At 45.4% G+C, this 9,188-nt stretch overlaps 1 protein-coding gene across 3 annotated transcripts in view; it reads right to left on the reverse strand.

The window, feature by feature from the left end:
- NCKAP5L (NCK associated protein 5 like) overlaps nt 1-5,058 on the reverse strand; it is a 135,834-nt gene extending 130,776 nt beyond the window's left edge. Inside the window, exon 1 of one of the 3 annotated variants that reach the window (XM_089679282.1) lies at nt 4,955-5,058. The gene's annotated coding sequence lies outside the window, so the exon portion shown is untranslated. The remainder of the gene's footprint in view (nt 1-4,954) is intronic. The other 2 variants (XM_089679294.1, XM_089679287.1) reach the window with 2 other exon arrangements.
- Between the last annotated feature and the right edge of the window lie 4,130 nt (nt 5,059-9,188).

Raw genomic sequence — 9,188 nt, forward strand, 5'->3', positions numbered from 1 at the left:
CCCCCTTTTTTTTTTTTTTTTTTTTTTTAAGGATTTTGTTCCTTTATTTTAACCAGGTGATCTGGCCAGTAACACACTTCCTGTTTTAGGGTGTCTCCACTCTGGATGGAGGAGCATCTGAGACATCTGGGCAGCAGAATTGACAACATGGGGACAGGGTAGTGTTGGACTAGCAGATTTAGATGTACTTGACTAACAAAATAAAGTTGAACTCCAACTAACACTTTTTAAGCAGTATATTTTTTTTTATCTGTTTGGAATAACTGTTTTAGACTCCATGCATTCTCTGCCTCTACCGGAGTTTAGCCTTTAGAAGCAGCTCAATATTATCCTAGTGTCCATGCACACTGTGATGTTTAGAGGCATATTTTAAAGAGTCGCTAAACCCACATCATAAAAAAACTATCAATAAATGCTGTATTGCAGGCTGTTCATAATCACTTAATCACTATGAAATTTGATTTCTGCAAAAAAACTGGCTGATCCTGGTGTTCTCCATCTTCCACTTCTGTCCAAGTCCCCAATAAAGCTGAGGATTTTGTACAGCAGTGTTGGCAGCTCTGCACGTGCTCAGTTTACAGTGCGTTTCTATGCTGAGCATTTCCTCCCTGATCACCTATGAGCAGCCCATGCGACTATAGCAGCAATGGGCAAACTACGGCCCGGCGGACCTTTTAATCCGGCCCGGGGAGCTAGGCTCCTCTCACAATCCGCCCTGAAGACTGGTGTAGCATGAAAATCTGTCTCCTATGAGGATGTCCCCCTCGACGTATCTGCGCATGTGCCGGAGATCGCCGATCGGCTGCTAATGCCTGAAACTAGCACATGCGCAGATACGTCGAGGGGGACAGATCCTCATAGGAGACAGATTTTCATGCTACACCGGAACGGCGTGGGAACACGGCGAGAGGAACGCGCGGAGCAAAGGTAAGTGAATTGACACAGGGGGGACTTGGGGACTTAATATGGGGGATGAATTACTACATGGGGGGATGAATTACTACATGGGGGGATGAATTACTATGAGGGGGTGAATTACTATGCTTACTATGGGGGAATATTACTATACTTACTATGGATGACACATACACATAATTCATCTACTCTTGGTCCGGCCCCCGGGTCCAATATATGAACCCATTGTGGCCCTCAATTCAAAAAGTTTGCCCACCCCTGGACTATAGAGTCAAACATGTGGGCATATATACAGTGGTAAATGACAGCCCATTTCCTCTCTCCTCCTCCATGCCCACTAACCAGCTAAACACAATTGGGGTGGGATATTACATGTAGATTGATGGAGGCTTCACCTCCCTGTTATTCTACAGACACAGAATGGAGGGTGTGACTGCCCACACCATGTTATGGCCAAAAAATAATAATTATTTGATTTAAATTATATATTCATATGGCAATTTAAAACAGTTTGATATTTATTTTTATCTGTATCCCAAAGGCCTTTTTTTTTTCTAACGTGACCAGCAGCAGAAGACTAGAAGACTAGAAGCTTCTCCTGCTTATGTTTCTGTGCAAAAAGACTGGGAAAGAGCCCAGTCATGTGAGAGTTTGTATATCAATTAGGAAAAAGGTACTTAGATTTTTTTTTTAATTACAACAATTACAGTGCCATCACTCACATACAAAAGAGAAGGGACAATGTAAATTGAACAGTGTGTGTTTAGTATCACTTTAGACTCAGTATTTGGAGACAGACAAAACCCTTCTGGTTTGTGTTTTTGATTGGAGTTTTCTGGCAGAAAAGATGCTCAACACTCCTAAATGTGCCTAATCATTGTACAAAAATGCTCTATATAACATTTATTTCTGCCAAGGGAACTGACAGTTTTTTAGCCCAGTGTGCATGGAGCCTTACTGTACATAAATCATGCTGATACCCCTGGTAAATACCCCTGGTAGTCTGTCTTTGTCATTAACATTGTTGCTGGACAGCTTGGTCTTTTGAAAAATAACAGACTTTCTGGCTGGATTACATAGGTGAAAATAAAGATTTAAAAAAAAAAAACAAAAAAGAGAAAAACAAATGCAGCCACCACATCCAAGAACTGGCAAGCCGCAACAGATTACATTTTTGTGTGTGAATGTAACTTGATTTTGCAGACATTGTTCTGGGTTGTTATTCCAGACTGAAGTGGTATTACAAGTGACAGTTGATCCTATCGTCCTCTGGAATTCCTGGGAAAGGAAGTCAGCTGTGTGTAGGAAAATAGATGCCCCCCATAATAGCACATTATCCTCAAATACCTTCATTTCAGATAAACTCCCAGAACAATGACAGAAGAATAGCTTCATCTAGCACAATATCTTGAAATCTCAGTTGTACAGACTGGCATGCATTGCTGAGATCTAGATCTATGATGAGCCATTTCAGAAAACCTTAATAAAAGAATTCAGGACTCATCAGTGATACATGGAAGAGAAATTCCAACAAGGTTGACAGTAAGTGAACCCAACAGTTAACAGCTGTTCTCATTCATCCTCCAGTCACAGGTTGCGCAACTAGTGCAAAAAAAAAAGTAACAACCCCCAACAACACCACTCTGTTACAATGACAACATCTGCTTTTCGGGCAACTTCCAGACTTGTGAAACCTAATGCACTAGTTGTGCAACTTCCCCCATCTGTCACAAAGGCCTGCCAAAAGGGCCATGCCAGAGACACTGTCCGGAGCACCAGATCAGGTTATTTTATGATCACATCATAATGTTTTGTTCAGAAGAACCACGCAGCACTTTGTGTTTAGACGGAGATAAAACGGTCTTTCATTCTGCAAAACTCAGATGATTTTTTGTTGCTACAAATAAATAAAAAGTAATATTTCCCAGTAAGATGATTTATCAGGATGAGGTCATGCAGAGATAAAATGTTGAGTTATTAGTGACAGCACATGGTCTGAGATTCTTGAGCTGAGCGGTGTGGTGGTGGATCAGAGGAGTGGATTCTAAGGCCCAGATCTGATGAGGGGCTGAATGTGATGAGGCTGGCAGGGGACACTGGGTCCTTTTCTTACAGAATGAAGAAGTACATAGCCCCATGCGTTTCCTACGATGGCAGGCTGCGCATAGCCCCATGCGTTTCCTACGATGGCAGGCTGCGCATAGCCCCATGCGTTTCCTACGATGGCAGGCTGCGCATAGCCCCATGCGTTTCCTACGATGGCAGGCTGCGCATAGCCCCATGCGTTTCCTACGATGGCAGGCTGCGCATAGCCCCATGCGTTTCCTACGATGGCAGGCTGCGCATAGCCCCATGCGTTTCCTACGATGGCAGGCTGCGCATAGCCCCATGCGTTTCCTACGATGGCAGGCTGCGCATAGCCCCATGCGTTTCCTACGATGGCAGGCTGCGCATAGCCCCATGCGTTTCCTACGATGGCAGGCTGCGCATAGCCCCATGCGTTTCCTACGATGGCAGGCTGCGCATAGCACCATGCGTTTCCTACGATGGCAGGCTGCGCATAGCACCATGCGTTTCCTACGATGGCAGGCTGCGCATAGCACCATGCGTTTCCTACGATGGCAGGCTGCGCATAGCACCATGCGTTTCCTACGATGGCAGGCTGCACATAGCACCATGCGTTTCCTACGATGGTAGGGTGTAGATAGCCCCATGCGTTTCCTATGTTGGCAGGTCGCAGATAGCCCCATGCGTTTCCTACGATGGCAGGCTGCGCATAGCCCCATGCGTTTCCTACGATGGCAGGCTGCACATAGCACCATGCGTTTCCTACGATGGTAGGGTGTAGATAGCCCCATGCGTTTCCTATGTTGGCAGGTCGCAGATAGCCCCATGCGTTTCCTATGTTGGCAGGCCGAACATAGCCCCATGCGTTTCCTATGTTGGCAGGCCGCACATAGCCCCATGCGTTTCCTATGATGGCAGGCTACACATAGTACCATGTATTTCCTATGATGGCAGGGTGTAGATAGCCCCATGTATTTCCTATGATGGCAGGGTGTAGATAGCCCCATGTATTTCCTATGATGGTAGGGTGTAGATAGCCCCATGTATTTCCTATGATGGTAGGGTGTAGATAGCCCCATGTATTTCCTATGATGGTAGGGTGTAGATAGCCCCATGTATTTCCTATGATGGTAGGGTGTAGATAGCCCCATGCATTTCCTATGATGGTAGGGTGTAGATAGCCCCATGCATTTCCTATGATGGTAGGGTGTAGATAGCCCCATGCATTTCCTATGATGGCAGGCTGCACGTAGCCCCATGCATTTCCTATGATGGCAGGCTGTACATAGCCCCATGCATTTCCTATGATGGCAGGCTGCACATAGCCCCATGCATTTCCTATGATGGCAGGCTGCACATAGCCCCATGCATTTCCTATGATGGCAGGCTGCACATAGCCCCATGCATTTCCTATGATGGCAGGCTGCACATAGCCCCATGCATTTCCTATGATGGCAGGCTGCACGTAGCCCCATGCATTTCCTATGATGGCAGGCTGCACGTAGCCCCATGCATTTCCTATGATGGCAGGCTGCACATAGCCCCATGTATTTCCTATGATGGCAGGCTGTACCTAGCCCCATGCATTTCCTATGATGGCAGGCTGTACATAGCCCCATGTATTTCCTATGATGGCAGGCTGTACATAGCCCCATGCATTTCCTACGATGGCAGCTGTAGCCTATTATATAATCCAAGCTCTCTCTGCTAGAAATCCTCCTGATCACTCATCCCATACCTACCTATACACAATGGAGCGACCCTCCTCCATCTCCCACCTGACCACTCCCCCCATCCCCTGTACACAATACCTCTTCCCCATCACATCCACTGTCCATGTCTGGCATTGTGTCTGTGCCTCTCACCCGCTGACTGCAGACAGACACCCGCCCACCCCCATCAATCAATCTCAATGCCTCACCTATGCCGGCTGCACACCGCACCGCCTCCCCTTTTTTCCCCTCCATCCTACCTCCGATCACCGACCTGCACTCCCGATCCGCTGCTGGCTGCACTCGGAGTCTCCGCACAAGCTACCCTGAAAGCCAGGATCAGCCGCGGCCCGTGACGTCACGGGTTTAAAGCTCCAGCCCCGGCCCCTCGTGAGCAGCCAATCAGAGGCGGGCTGAAGCAGTGCTCCCCAGATGTTTCCCATTTGCAGCGCGGAGCATCCTGGAGGTGTGGAGGGGGGAGGGGAGGGGCGCCAAGTTCGGGCCCCGAGACAGATGTGTACTTATTTCTGTTATGTCACCAACACAGGTAAGAGGAGCCGTGTACTGAGCATGGCCAGAGAGTACACACAGCTAGGACTGAGTCAGGGGTGGGTAACTTTCTTCATACGGGGCCTCAAGTGTGGCCCCTGACATCACCGAAGAGCCACATATAAAATCCAGTGAATATTCATTATCAGAGACAGCTGACACAACAGGATATAGTCATTAGACTGCAGACATGATACAGGAGATGGTCAGAGACTCCAGACAGGATACAAGAGATGGTCAGAGACTGCAGACAGGATACAAGAGATGGTCAGAGACCACAGACACGATACAAGAGATGGTCAGAGTCTGCAGATATGATACATGAGATGGTCAGAGACTCCAGACAGGATACAAGAGATGGTCAGAGACTGCAGACATGATACAAGAGATGGTCAGAGATTGCAGACATGATACAAGAAATGGTCAGAGACCACAGACACGATACAAGAGATGGTCAGAGACCACAGACACGATACAGGAGATGGTCAGAGACTGTGAATATGATACAAGACATGGTCAGAGACTGCAGACATGATACAAGAGATGGTCAGAAACTGCAGACAGGATACAAGAGATGGTCAGAGACTGCGAACATGATAGGAAACTGCAGACATGATACATTCGATGGTCAGAGACTGCGGACATGATACATTCGATGGTCAGAGACTGCAGACAGGATACATGAGATGGTTAGAGACTGCAGACATGATTCAAGAGATGGTCAGAGATTTCAGACAGGATACATTCGATGGTCAGAGACTGCAGACATGATACATTCGATGGTCAGAGACTGCAGACATGATACATGAGATGGTCAGAGACTGCAGACAGGATACATGAGATGGTCAGAGACTGTAGACAGGATACATGAGATGGTCAGAGACTGCAGACATGATAAAAGAGATGGTTAGAGACTGCAGACATGATTCAAGAGATGGTCAGAAACTACAGACAGATGCAAGAGATGGTCAGAGACAGTAGACATGACACAAGAGATGGCCAGCTTAACTCAGAAAATACTGACATTGTTAGATTAATCTGACAACCATCCAAGTAGCATATTCAGAACAAAATGCCAACAACTGTACGGATGTGTCTATAAATTAGTGAAGCGCTATAAATAATATATATAACATAGTGCCATTAATAACTCATAGTGCTGTATGAAAATATACTAATACATTCACAAAAGTATAAATGAGTGATAAACAATGTAATAAGTGATAAATATATATCCAAATAATTCATAAATCCAATTGGTAAACTGATAATTGTGATTCACACACATAAATCATCAATGTGCATATAAAAAAACAAGTCCATGCAGTTGTAACTTGTGAAAACAAGAAGAGTGATCTTCACTTCTAGTGCTCAAAAATCCTCAAATGGCAGCAATGCCTGCTCACCTCCCCACACTGACCCACACAGGGCTGTACGGATACAGTCCCTATTGAAAGCAATAGGAAATAATTCAGTGAACAGACAGCTGCAGTCACTGCTTGTTGACGCCCAGGATAACCAAATACCTGCACAGAAAACCATTGTCTCTATATAGTCATATATGCAGTGATCCTGTACCTAGCATAAAGATTAAATATTTTATATGACGAATATGCAAATGAATGAAAATATTAGGGTCTAAGCGTTTTACATTTTAAGAAGTGAAACCATCCTGGTAGAGATGTATCAAAAATGCCCAGGATCTACGAGCAGTGATGGTTGGGCTCTCTGATCTCAGGGGACCAGGAGTAGTTGTCCCCTTTTCACTCCATGTTGCTATTCTCTGGCATCTTATGGTGACCATACATGCTTCAATAAATGACGCTCGTTCTCCTCCGATAGAAAAAAATTGATCTATAGTTGATAACCCTTTCAATCTATATGCCACAAAAAGAGAAATAGATTTTGATTCATAGGCTACAATCATAACTTACAATCATACATTACTGATGGCATCTGTGTTTCCACCATACAATTTCATAATCTGATCGCTCTGAAATACGATTGTATTCACAAGTAAAGTATCTCAACACTGTTGATCAATACAGAACAATCAATTCAGTTTAAGCGAACCCAATCTAAAGCTAGTCTAAATTGATTGGCCGAGAAGTTATGGCTATTCATTTATTTGTGGATTCGATTGCTTTGATAGAATTTCACATCTAAAAGGTAATAAAATGGAAGACAAATTGTGTGTATCCCCATTCTCACTTGAGTGCTTTTCTGACTGTTTCCCTACGCCTGTCTAAGCTGAACATGCAGAATCCCATTCTTTGTTACCCCTGTCCTCACTTCTGCACTCAGTCGCTCTACATGCTATGTACTGTACCTGTGCTTTTTTGAGCATATTGAGATGTTTTTGGCCCCATAGACTTCAGAGGGAACACTCAATACACACATTTTTACACCTGAAGAACTGTTCTATGGAACTGATCTCCTCCCCTTGCCCAACTCAGGAAAAAAATTCTAATTTAATACATGTGTAAATACGCCTGATAAAAAAAGCGTCAAAATCACCAGAAATACGCTCTGCTCAGGCATGAATGCAAGCTTAGTGTTGTGTCTAGGCGTTTTGTAACATTTTGACATTTGAATTTCTAGGAGCTCCTTTGTATCATAGTTTCTATAGACTTTATCACATGTGTCAAACACAAAACCACAGACCAAATTCTGCCTACCGGCCCTATTCATGTGGCCCTCACATCTCTTCTGTAGCTGTGACACACCCCGCAGCTCTGCCCCCTCCTTGTCTTAGCGTTCGGCCTCAGAGAGGAGGAAAGAAATCCTCCTACAGATCCTGAACCTCTCTATGCAGCTGCAGCACCCCCTCCTCTCTGCCTCCCCTGGTTGACTGTGGCAGCTGACTTTCCCTCTGTCCTCCTCCAGACTCTGCACTCTTCCCATCTCCAACCCCAGCTTCTTCCCGACAGCAGCACAAGGTAAGGGGGGTGCACTGTAATGTAAGGGAGGGTGGGGCACTTTTGATGGTGGGGGCTCTTGGCATTTGATGTGGGAGGGTGGGGTGCACTGGACATCTAGTCTTACGTTTACAACTGGCCCTTTGAGGGCAACCATAATGTTGATGCAGCCTGCGATGAAATTGAGGTTGACAACCCTGGTGTGTATGTTTTGTGTCATCTGAAAGTGGTCTTCTTTGTAACACTGAACAGAAGTGTGATTCTTCCAGTACAAAAAGTTAGAGCAGACCTTCACACAAAAATGACAGCATCATTCTCTTCCTCCCTCCAGCCTGTTAGGCAATCAGATTTTTTTTTTTCAGGAAGCGATTACCTTTCTTGGTGGTACTCACCCCCACTTCCTCGTTCCTTGCCTAGACACAGATGACGAACCCTCAACTCAGTTGCCTCCTCACCACATCCTCTTAGGATGCTTGTCATACATTCCAGGAGGCTACAAGTCCAGTGTCCCTGCAGTCCATGATCTTGCAGTAGGAGGCAGGTGTGAGTGATTAGAACGTGACAACCGGCTCCCAAATGCAAGATGGCAGCATGGAAGATCAGAACTCATGCAAAGACTTTGGAGGGGGGGTTTGAAGATTTCTCTGGACTCCACGGGCAGGTAAGTATGTGTTTCTTAATAGGTTGCAGTTACAGTACTAGCTGCTGACGTTAGTCATCCTTTTTAGAACCATTAGTACATAGGATATCATACATGATGGGAGCCACACACAGGCAGATTTTGACTAGGAATGTGAGTGGTGCAAGCATCACTGATTGTAGGAGGTTAGGGAACAACAAATAGAATATCGCAAACATTTATGCCATTAGTCACCGAAATTTCCCAGCACTAGAACTCAGGGAAAGGAACTTCAGTCCAGATGAAGCAGTTGTGAACAAGACGGGACAATGGCACAAACAATATTCAGATTTTCAGGTATTTTATAATTATCACTGTCTGTCAGCCTGGGCAAATTTCTGGTCCAGC

The sequence above is a fragment of the Staurois parvus genome, unplaced genomic scaffold (assembly GCF_062004578.1).
Source record: "Staurois parvus isolate SC_StPar_1 unplaced genomic scaffold, SC_StPar_1.0 ptg000017l, whole genome shotgun sequence".
Classification (NCBI taxonomy): Eukaryota; Metazoa; Chordata; class Amphibia; order Anura; family Ranidae; genus Staurois; species Staurois parvus.